The 12,359-nt window shown below is 43.9% G+C and overlaps 1 long non-coding RNA gene across 1 annotated transcript in view; it reads right to left on the bottom strand.

The window, feature by feature from the left end:
* LOC103159867 overlaps nucleotides 1-12,287 on the bottom strand; it is a 44,111-nt gene extending 31,824 nt beyond the window's left edge. The window contains exons 1-2 of the long non-coding RNA XR_003479444.2: nucleotides 12,016-12,287; nucleotides 3,008-3,969 (exon numbers count right to left, since the gene is read on the bottom strand). This is a non-coding gene — a long non-coding RNA (uncharacterized LOC103159867). The remainder of the gene's footprint in view (nucleotides 1-3,007; nucleotides 3,970-12,015) is intronic.
* Nucleotides 12,288-12,359: the final 72 nt, after the last annotated feature.

The raw sequence follows: 12,359 nt of genomic DNA, 5'->3' as shown, positions 1-12,359 counted from the left end.
GTGGGTCACGACCCATTTGGCAAACTTCTGTCTCCAAAAATATTTACATTATGATTCATAACAGTAGCAAAATTACAGTTATGAAGTAGCAATGAAAATAACATGAGGAACCTGTGTTAAAGGGTCACAGCATTAGGTTAAGAACCTGTGCTAGAGGGACCTTCAGAGTCTCTAGGGAGTTAAGGAGATGTATATAGTTTAAAAAATATGCACAGGTTATTCTGATATACCTCCCTAGGAAAAAAAAAAAAAAAAAAAAGAAAAGAAAAAAGAAAAAGAAAAAAGGGAATGCAGCTTGTGTGATCAAGGTGTGATTCCTATGAGAGGGAAATGTTTTGGAGAAGTGGTTTTCAACCTATGGGTCACAACCCCTTTGGCAAACTTCTGTCTCCAAAAATATTTACATTACAATGCATAACAATAGCAAAATCACAGTTAGGAAGTAGCAAGTGGAAATAATTTTATGGTTGGGGGTCACCACAGCATGAGGAATTGTGTTAAAGGGCCACAGCATTAAGAAAGCTGAGAACCACACTGCTCTAGAGAGTTTTGTTTTTAAACAATGTACAAGTGATCCCACGGATCACTTTACCAGAGAAGAAGTAACAATTTCATGTTAACAGATGATTGGGGGGGAAAAAAAACCCAAAAAAGGTAGATGTCATATTGACATAAACAAAGCCAGTTTTGATTTCAATTTTTGCTGAGGAGAACATAGGCACAGAAAACTGTATCCATCACAGTGTCAGCTGAGTGGCTCATCACAAACTGAACACACCTGTTGTCCAGGGCCTAGGCTATGCCTGACCCGCTCCTCGTTCTGCCTCACTACTCATCCACTACAGCCACCATTATCCTGATTCTTACATCATTTTGCCTGCTTTTCTGTGCCAATGAAGCAGAATCGTACAGTATGACACTTTTGTACCTCAGGCAGCATCATGTCTGTGAGAGCATCCATACTGTGACATGCAGTTATAGATAGGCCATTATCTGTTTGGGCTGGTATTCCATTGTGCAAATATACCACAGTTTATTTATCCATTGTGCAGCTGATAGACAGCTTCCAATGTGTGCTGTCACAAAGAGCCAGCTGCACGCGTTTTTTACATTGGTTACAGTGTGCTGGGGCCAGGATTTCTAATCTGCGTGAATGCGGCATAGAGCTAAAACCACACAGGCTCTTCAGGGTTCCGATAGCCTTGTCTTCTTGCCCATCTGCTGACAGATGCAGGCCTTACTAAAGGCCACAGCTGCAAAAACCAACTCTTGTTTCCGTGAAGAAAAAAAAAGTTGTGAGGTTTTGTTGTTATTATTTTGAAGATCAGCAATTGGAAACAGAAGTAAGGATTGTATGTATTTGAGCAGCTGGCCTTAGGAATACGGATGAGAGATAACCACATAAGTAATCTTATGGAAGTCAGATATACTCTGGCAACCCTTGGACAAGGCACATGTCCAGGGAAGCAGAAGATGATGGAGCAGAGAGGTGAGATGGTACAGAATAAATTTGACCTGGAGGAAATCAGTCTCTGATTGGAGCAGAACTTTCCATGCTCTGTGAGGTTAAAAATAAGTACAAAGCCAGGGATCCTCAGTGGCAGAGATCACTGGATCCTTGTATCCCTCACTAAATGTGACCAGCAGCTCTTCCCTGAGCCATGCTGGGCCACAGCACACATGTCCCATAATTTTATTCTTCTCATCTATGATGCTTTGGTTTTGCAGCCTCATGGGACCACCAAAATCCATGAGACTGGGAGGGGATAGGCTGCATTGCCCCCAGCCCGCAAATAATGCTATTCACACAGGACAATGCAACATAGGAGAAAGTTCAGTGGTCAGGCTAGAATAGAGGTTCTCAACCTGTGGGTTGTGACCCCTTTGGGATCAAATGACCCTTTCACAGGGGTCACCTAAGACCAAGGGAAACACAGATATTTACATTATTATTCATAACGGTAGCAAAATTGAAGTTATGAAGTAGCAACGAAAATAATTTTATGGTTGGGGGTCACCACAACATGAGGAACTGTATTAAAGGGTTGCAGCATTAAGAAGATTGAAAACCATTAGGCTAGAATGTAGTAAGTTTGAGACAGCCTGGTCTTCACAGTGAGCTCCAGAACAGGCTCCAAAGCTACAGAGAAACCCTGTCTTGAAACCCCCACCCAAAAAATGTGGTGAGTAGGAGAAAAGTGTGGAGATAGGAGAGGTAGGCAACTTTCCTTTGGAAAATGCAAAAGAAAAATAAAGGGAGGGGTTGGGACTACATGGTAAATTCTAAGAAGAAAAGATAAAAGCATTTTTAGATGTAAGTGAAGCAAGTATTCCTTTGCTTATAAATCATCACTGTGATGAGTACATAAGAGGGAGAGGCTTCTAGTTGCAGAAACCTAATCCCAGTCTCTTGGTCAAAGCCCTGCAGGCCTAGGATGAGGCAGAGCACCACAGTGGAGAAGGCAAAATGGAGCACAGCTGCTCATCTTCTGGCTGCTAGGAGGCAGAGAACAGACAAGGAGCGACACCAGTGAGCTGCCTCCTCCCACTGTGCCCTGCCCTCTACTCTCCATCACCTCCCAGTACTGCTCTTCTGTTAGGCAGCCATCAGTGGATCCAATCATTGATCAGGTCAAAGCCCTCATAATCCAATCATCTTTCAACAATTGAATCCAACAGCTGGAGACACATGAGTCTTTGGGATCACTTGATACCCAAACCATAACCTTCCCACTGAATTTGGAATAAAATTTAAGATCTTCCCCATGGCCTCCAAAGCCCTAGAGAAGCCAGACTTTGAGCCCTTTGCCTTACTGACCCATTTGCCTCGAGCCTGTGCCTGTCCCCAGTCCCTGAATCCTTTAGGTTTGTTCCACTTTCAGGACATGTACACCCCAGGAAGATCTGGATTCATCCTCCCTAGATATTACCTAGTTAGAGAGCCTGTTTGCCAGCCCCTTGGTCATTATTACAGAATACTTGGTGTATTTTGCTTTGTAGTACTTACCTACAACTTTATAGTTCTCCCCTAACCGTGTCGTGTGTATACCATTGAGGAGGAAGGCAGCATCCAGGGTCTGAATAGAAGAGCTGATAGGTCTGTGTAAGGACTGGGTCGGGTAGCAGCCCGAGGAGGTGTTTTCCAGGCCTGCATGGATGGTTGTGCTACTCACTGACCCTGGTTGTCCCAGGTGAGGAGACAAGATCAGGAGGGCTTTTCACTCACTGGGAGCTTCTGGGAGGTGCCACAAGCCTGCCAAGCATGCACTGACTGACTGGATCTAGAATTCAGAGAGGTCTTAGTGGCAGGTGTCATATTATATCAACCGCGGGCCCAGCAGGCATGAATGAAGACAGAAGAAGCAATGTGGGCTTTGAGGCAGCAAGTGAGGAACTCCCTGAGGGAAGAGCTGATCAGGGTGAGTGTGACACATGCTCAACCAGGAAGGTAGAGAAACCACACCAGGGGATCACTGGTCCAAAATGCAAGATGGTGTCAGAAGACGTGGAAGTGGGTACTTGGTTCCTAGGATGAACTCGTTAAGAATTCCCACCAAACAGTCTCTCTGGTGCCTGATCCACAGATGTGTGTTGGGTGGATTACAGAAATTCTTTGCTGTCCAAGTGACCTCTTCCATGAACTTTACAACTATAAATTCAGTTGAGCCCATGAGAACTCTTATTCACTACTCCCTCCCATTTTTCAAAGACAGAAACCAAAGCATGGGGAGAGTAAATAATTTTTCCACATCAAAGAGCCAATAGGGAGTGTGGGGGTTTGAACCCAGGCAGTGTGGGTTCCAGAGTTCACAGTTCTTTCACCACACTGTTTTAAGACCCCAATCCCTTTTTCTTCAGGTCATCGGAATTGGTGGCCAATGCCTTTATTCATTGAGCCATCTTGCCAGCCTCTGACTCTTTGACGGCAAACCATCTGCAATTTCCAGACTTCAGGAATCCGAATGGAGGCTGTGGGTGTAAACACACAGAATGAGTCAAACTCCTCTTCTCATCCATTTGGTTAAGGCAATATGCAGTCTTGCTTTGTTTTGGCCTCCTTCATTTCCCCCAAGATTTGCTTTATCATAATCAGGGAAGGTTTCCAAGCTCCAGGATCTTTCCTTTTAGTTTCTGGAGTCAGAGGGTACCAAGCCATCCAGAGATGCCCCTGCCCCCAGTGTGGACAGTGATTCTGAAGCCAGAGCCCATTGGAGCCATTTGGGGCAAGATGGTCTACACAGTCAGCTGCTATCCATATCGATCTGTACAAGATATGCCTCCACACACAAGCTTCTTGACTGGTCTACCCTGAGTCTGTTTTGTTCTGAGCCCAGTAAACCAACACCGTTGGTGACAGGCAGGCTGCACCCATCTCTTTATGACTGTGAGTTCCAGAAGGTGCCACCTTTTAGCATTATTCAAACCATGATGCTTTCCCACAAAATTAATAGCCCACATATATGTCTCTGTTGGCATTCATCTTCAGATCCAAGTGAGCCTTGTTGAAAACCTGCATTAATTTTTTAAAAAATCATAATAGGCAGCCAACTATGTCTTTCACAAAACTGAACCACAGGTTTTTTGTTTGTTTGTTTGTTTTTTTTTTTTTGGCTGATAAAATCTCAGCGTGGCCAATTGTGGGATACATTTTAGTTATCTCCTATGCAAATGACACTGCAAGAGTTTTTCGATAAGTTGTGTTTTTGCTATTTTGACCTATAAATATGTTGGAAACACCAACTTATTTTTGCACTAGCTTTTCTGAAAACCTACCAGAACTTTCTCTACTCCAGAAATGACTCGTTTTAAGGTAGAACTTCCTATTTCAGAAACCACACAAATTCCCCTCCCATCCCCCTTTGAACACCTCACCAACCTGAGTGTTTCAGTTGATTCTTGACATCAAACATTATGAAGCCCTGAGGAACTCAGTGACACTGAGGTAAACAGATGCTCCAGGGCTGTTTGTCTTTACTGGAAAGCCATGGACTCAGTTGCAATGAATACCTATCTGGAAAACATAGTTTTGCCTCATGGCAAGCATTGAGAGAAATATGTTTTACCTTGTCATTAGTGTAACATGTGGATTTTGTAGTTAGAAAACAACTTGAGGCTAGGGAGATGGCTCAGTAGGTGAGGGCACTTGTACAAACATGAAGATCTGGCTTCGGATTCTACATGAAAAACCTGATACAGTCGCCCATGAGCCTGTACTCTGGCAGTGTTGTGAGCAGAGACAGGAGGATCCTGGGACTTTGTTGGCCTTCAGGGCAGCTCCAGGTTCAACGAGAGACCATGCCTCAAGGGAATAAGGTGGAGTGACAGAACAAAACATCTGCCCTCCTCTAGCCTCTGTGCTTATGCATGGGTATACAAACCTCATGCACACACATGCAAACACATGCAGAGAGAGAAGAGAGAGAGAGAGAGAGAGAGAGAGAGAGAGAGAGAGAGAGAGAGAGAGAGGGAAGAGTCTCCACTCTATACTGCATTCTGCATAAGAAATCTAGCCTTTGGCTGGCTGGCCACTTTCACCAGCTAATTGATTCTGCACTGATTATCCTACTCATTCATTCTTAGCAACTCATGGTAAACCCAGACACAGACCATTCCTCTGAGTCTGTGTCCAAGCTTGGAGTCTGACTTAATGTTCCCAAAGGGCTATTGATGGGGGATGCCCTTCTGTGTATGTTTCTCTTATTGGTTGATGAATAAAACACTGTTTGGCCAATAGAGGCAGGAATATAGGCAGAACTAGGAAATGAGGAGAATTCTGGAACAGGTAGGCAGAGAGAGACTACAAGGAGATGCCATGTAGCAGAGGAAGGAGTAACAGGTCCAGAACCTTCTCCAGTAAGATAAGACCATGTGTAAATACTTAGATTAATAGAAATGGGTTACTAATTAAGACAGAGCTAGCCAATAAGAATCCCTAGCCATCAGCCAACAGTTTAATATTTAATACAGTATTTGTGTGTTTCTTTGGGGCTAAACAGCTGTGGGACCAGGCTGGAGAGAAAAACTCTAGCAACAGGCTATATAGGCAGAACAACCTGGGTACAAGATCTCCCCTTGATTACTGTCTAAGCAGGAGCTTTGGCTTCTCTGCTCCTCCCTCTTTACCAACTAGAGACAGTCACCAAGTTGTATTAACCATGTCTCCTATACACTACTCAATGCAAGGCATTGTGCCTCAGCCTCCACCACCCTTAGCTTCATCACAGTCCCCTAAAGGCTTCCTTTACCTCCATATAAAGGTCTTTAAAAACACACACACAAAAACCCACACATTATAGCTGAGTATGGTAAAAATGGACCCATAACCTCAGCACTCAGGAGGAAGAGGCAGGAGAGTGGCCTCAAGTTCAAGATCAGTTTGGGCTATATATTACTATCATGTCTCAAAAGCAAACAAATTAATAGAAATTGCACAGCATCCTTGTCTAGTTTAAATGCCATCAGTGAGTGCCATCAGTCTCCTGAGGCTCCGAGGCAGCTCTTAGCCTCATGTCTCTCTGCATAACCTTGCACTCTCTGCCTTCCCAGGTTTGTCTCCTATATTCCCACTTGTACCAGCTACCTCCAGAAACCTCCTGGTGTGAAAGCAGCACATATGCTCCCAGGCCTGGGCCTCTGCATTCCTCTCCTCTCTCCACTTTTCACCTAATTCTTGGATTTCATTTTCAATGGCTCCAGTTATAGTTATCTGTAATCATTCCATAGTATATGTAATACTACAGATGTAAATGATTTATGATATTCAAATAATTTTTGTGTAGTTTATTGTTGTGACTATGATTCATTACGAGATATTGATAATCTCTTCCTGTACCTAATTTACAAGTTAAACTTTGGGGCTGGAGAGATGGCTCAGAGGGTAAAAGTACAGCATTGCCCTGGAAGAGGACCAAGTTTGGTTCCCAGCACCCACGAATGACTCACAACCGTCTGCAACTCCAGCTCCAGGGGATCTGACACACTCTTCTGCATGCATGTGTACAAACACACACACACACACACACACACACACACACACACACACACAATTTTTTAAGAGACAGCCTTTATAATTTAAATTTAGCATAGGTACAAGTAAGAGAAAAATGCAGTGTGTTTTGAGTTTTGTGCTATCTGCTTTAAGTTTCTGCAGAGCGTTTAAAACATGCACCTGCTACAGATAAGAAGCAATGATGTGTTCCCAGTATAGTTCACAGTCTCTGGAAACATGTTGTGGCCCCATGCCCTGAACCACCAGCCCACTGATGCCTGGGGCTCTCCATTCACCTGTCTTCAGAGCCACTGGAATGTGTCACATGTTTTGTCCTGGATGGAATTTCCCTCTGGTTCTGGGTAAATTTTTAGGTCAAACTCTCACTTTGGGTACTATATTTTGTCCTGCATCTTCAGCTGCATATAGAGTCTGTCACAAAAGAGGCATTAAATAAACTGTTGGTTTAGTGACCAGGTTCAGGCTCAAGGTGGGTTTTTCTGTGTTTTGTTTTGTTTTCTGTTTTGTTTTGTTCGTGGGACAAGGACTCACTGTATAGTCCTGGCTGGATTAGAACTCACTATATAGACCAGGTTGGCCTAGAACTCAAAGATACCTGCTTGCCTCTGCCTCCAGATCTCTGAGCTAAAAGGTATGCACTGCCATACCTGGCTCACCCAAGGTGGCTTTTAATGTACTGGGCCGATCCACACCTCACAAAACATCATTTAGGTTTTTACAGACATTTGATTAAAATTTCAGCCTTAAGATATTGTTAAATCATGCTTTCATGCTGTAGTATAATAGATTCGAACATATCACTTACAATGCATGTAGCACGTTGCAAGCCAGTGGGCATGTTACAAAACGAGCTTGTTGTAAAGACCTTCAGAGATATTGTACAGATCCTGTCATTTTCTGATTACTTACAGAATACTTCAAGGTTTCAAGGCTAGCTATTTTTTTTAATGTCATGGTTTATAGTCCTTTATCTGTGTAAAGGAGGATTTTCTCATTAGAGTGTGACCAAAATAAACTGTAGGAATAATTTGAACCCTGAGGCTGGCTTCAGATAGCAACAGGTCTCATAACCCTTCTGCATTTTTCCATCTATAAAGCAGCCCACAGGTCACACTGTTGGGTTCTATGGTGTGTGAATATGATAAGTTTGAGGTTATAATGGGAATGAATATATGTGTAGTTTGAGGTTATAATGGGAATGAATATATGTGTAAAGTGAACCGTTAGCCATTTGATATTTTTGGGATTTCTGGAATGTTATTTGAAAGACGGGTTGAGCCGTTTCTTTGAAAGTTTCAAAACCACTAGCTGAGAAGGCAATGTCCTAGACCCGAGCTTGCCAGTAATTCAGCAACCAGTGCCTAAGAAAACACGGGAGGCCCAAACAGGAAAAAACACTTCAGCATTTTGCTGAAGAATGGGACAAGAATAGTCTCTGGGTCTCATCCAGACACCCAGATCCCTGACCTCAAAGGTTTGTGGGTTAGCCTAAGTGCTGACTTCGAAATGGTCTTGCCCCTGTTCAGCAGTTGGGGAAGCCCTTGAATAACAGACACAGGTGCCTGAACACTAGAAGCCGAGACGTAGACCTGGACCTTCCTACATTCAGTAACAGTAGAGCTCAGAGCAAGCCAGGTGAAGCTAAATGAAAAGGGGCAGTCCAGGGCTGGGCCGCTCTGTTCAGAACGACGACACGACACAGCACCCCTTCCTCCTCCTACTTCCAGATGCCATGCTCAACATGGGGTTTTGCTTTATGCTTCATGGCTTCCCCTGGTCATGTGACTTCTTCAACAAAGGTAGATTCGATACCAGGCAGGCTCTCTTCTGGTCTTCTTCCTCTTCGCTTCCCCAGACTTTCCCCCACCCTTTAAAAACATTGTCTCTCCCACAATTGATGGGGGAGAGAGAGACATTTCCATCATTGACGTAGAGCCCCTGCTAAGGTGCTCGCATATGCTCCTGTAAACAAGGTCCCCTACCCCGTGCTTCTGTAAGTAACCCTAATGAAACTTACTGGGTGATTAAATGGGGGCGGGGCAGTGTGAAAGCAGAAGGTGGGCGAGTTAGGAAGAGAAATGGGATTAACTGGGTGTGGGAAGAGTAAAGACGTTGAGGCGATAGATGTTATCAAAATATATAACGAGAATAATTACGTGTAATGAAAATATGATAGCACAACCATTTTTACGTTCTCTCTTAGTTCTGCCTCTGTTGTACTGTCCCATCTGTCCCTAAGGTCCTCAAGAAACTTCTTGCCACCAGGACATGACTGTTACATTGAGTCCCTTCCCTAACCCAGTGCACCTGGATTTCCCCTGCTATACCAATAGCATCATCTTCTCAAAGGTCTCTGGCAACTTCCTTATTTAAGTCCCTGAAGCCTTCTGGAAACCGATGCTCTCACTGACCTTTCGTCAGGATTTCTACAGACAGCCGCTCCTCAGTTTTGAGGTGCCCTTTGCTGTTGTGACTTCACTTCCTGCTTCTCGATCCCTTCCCTCGTCTTTTTTGTCTCCCAAAGCTTACTCTACCTCTTTCTATGTTTCTAAAGCAATGGTTCTCAACCTGTACTCGGTACCTCTTCTGGGGTCTGTAACAATAACTCTTTCTGCCAGCTGCCGCTTTAGAGCCCCCAAATAACACACAGAGATTAATATTAGTTACAATGCTGCTGGCCAATGACTAGGATTTCTTATTTGCTAGCTCTGTCTTAAGTATCAACCATAACCATTAACTATATATTTTATAAAGACTTATCTTATAGAGGACGCCAGCGGCATGCATTCTCTCTTCCCAGGATCACATGGCAACTCTCCTCTTTCTTACATTTCCCAGAATCCTCCTCCTCTCCTAGTCCCACCTAACTTTCTTCCCTATTGGCCAACAGTGCTTTATTTATCGACCAATAAGACAAACATATACACAGAAGGACTTCCCCCATCAGGGGTCAAAGGACTCTTTCACAGCACATGACCCTTTTTGAGACACTCAAACCATCTCAGCCATGACAATTAGTTTCTTCTGTAGGCTGTCTCACTGGCTTGTAGATGGTGGCATTCTCCTGTGGCCTCATGTTCTCCCCTTTGTTTTTATGTGTCCCTAATCTCCTTTTCCTATAAAGACACTAATCACTCTGGATTAGTGTCTTTATAGGAAGACACTAATATCCTAATGAGGACACTCCCTAATGTCCTCATCTCCTCATCTTAATAACCCCTTTCCCCCCCCCCAAATATATTCTGGGACACAGGACATGGTCACTTCAACACATGGATGTTTGGAGGTGGAAGGAGAGACCATAATAGTGGTCCTCCACGTTCACTTCTTGGTCCTTCTAAATATTTTTTTCTTATGCCCATCTTAAAACTGGGTGTTGTTATCAAGCAAAAGTAATGTATCTTATGGAAACACCAACGGTGTTGGGAAAAAAGATTAATGTGATGGTGTGAGTTCTAAATAAAATTCAGCTCCCAGCTCTCATTTAAGCTCTCAGGCCCATTCCCAGGATGCTCTCAGCAATTCCCAGCGAGTGCTGGCAGCTCCCACAGGCTATGCACACAGCCCCTACTTCCCCTCCGTTTGTTCATCTAAATTCTCCACAACCTTTCCAGCCCCCTCCTTCCTCTGCCTGGACACGGTGACCGGATATTCTGTTTTTCCCTTTTGAAGACTGGCTGTGTAATGTGTTGTTGAATACAGTATTTATGGGACTCCTTATTGAAAATCTTTTTTAGAACTTTAGACAATGACATCAGAAGATGAAACTCACTGAGGAACTGGTCTATTGAGCAATCTTGAGGCTAGCTGGCCCCTGTACATCCCCCCTAAGCCCACCTTCTCTTGCATTATGCACCACCCCTTACCAGCTTAGGTTTCTATGACAGCCTCCCATGAGCCACATTCATGTCCATATGCCTGTTAGTTCCCACTCAAGACATCACACCTTGAAGCCTTTGGGATCTCCATACTTCTTGATAACAGAGCCCAATGTTTTCAGCCAGTGTTTCTTGATTTCTTGACTTGGTTCCTGCTAACTCTTCCACAGAACACAGTGAAATATATATATATATATATATATATATATATATATATATATATATATCCCATTTTCTTTGCCCTGACTGTCCTCATACAGTACAACCCCCATTTGTTGGCATAGGCTCTGTCGTTGTTTTGAAATACTGCTTCTCCATCTGTGCCATCAGAACCCCTTAAAGATGGGGCCTGCCTCTTAAGAGAAGTGTTTCGTGGCCTCTCACCTGCTTTGAGTGCATCATTCTGGGAAACCCCTATATTCAGGACCTCGTTGAGCCATGCTGATGACATGCCAGATGTGCGGCTTGGGGCTTCTGTATTTTTCACCTCTATACCTTTGATCTTCCCATCCTTGTCCCCCTAAGGGCTTAATGAGGATGGGTGGGTTGTGCAAGGCCACAAGTATTGGAAGGTGGTGGATCAGAATTCAAAGCCAAAGTGAAACTCACCATCTGTGGTGAACCCTGTGTGGCCAATGTTGGTGTGCTCCTCAGAGACCCACGCAAAGAAAACACATCTTTGTCCTCTTCACCTGTGTGAAGTGCTGTGCCAGCCATGTTCAGCCCTGATTATTCATGTGACAGTGCAGTAGGGTCTGGTATTCTAGATTAGTCCATGACATTATAGAGAATAATCATGTTACCTATATCTTTGTTTGTATCACTTTCACGTGCATGCGGGTTCATATGTTATGTGGAGAACAGAGATTGATGCTGGGCATCTCTCTCTACTACTCTCTACCTCATTTTTTTTACTATTATTTATTTGGGTGTATATTCCCTAGTGTGGTGTGTGTGTGTGTGTGTGTGTGTGTGTGTGTGTGTGTGTGTGTGTGTGTAGGCCAAAGCACAACTTGTGGGTGTAAGTTCTTTCTTTCTGTCATGTGGATCCCAGGAATTGAACTCGGGTCTTTTGTTATAGCAATGAGAAACAGGCTAAGAAAGGGCCCAGATATGAATGCTTCTCACCTTTTCTCTTAGTTCCTCCCCTTCCCAAGGAGCAGCATGACAATGATGTAGAGTAAGAACCGGGGGAGGGCTCAGTCAAAGGGCACCTGACAACAGGAAGAGAATGTGCAACCATTACCCATTGCCTTGTATAACAGCTCTGAAGGGCATGGGAGATGCCCAGCATACATTGCCAAGTGGAGGGAGAGCAGAAGACAAAGTCCTGTGTGTAATGGGATCCCATTCTAATATGTTTCCATTTGAATAATAATGTGTTATGTCTTACACACAGCAACTTGACAAATGAGAAAATGAGCATAGTGGAAAATGAAGACATATTTCAGAGGACAACTTGTGGGAGCCAG

Source organism: Cricetulus griseus (genome assembly GCF_003668045.3).
Source record: "Cricetulus griseus strain 17A/GY chromosome 1 unlocalized genomic scaffold, alternate assembly CriGri-PICRH-1.0 chr1_1, whole genome shotgun sequence".
NCBI lineage: Eukaryota > Metazoa > Chordata > Mammalia > Rodentia > Cricetidae > Cricetulus > Cricetulus griseus.
This window is presented reverse-complemented; position numbering and strand designations above follow the sequence as displayed.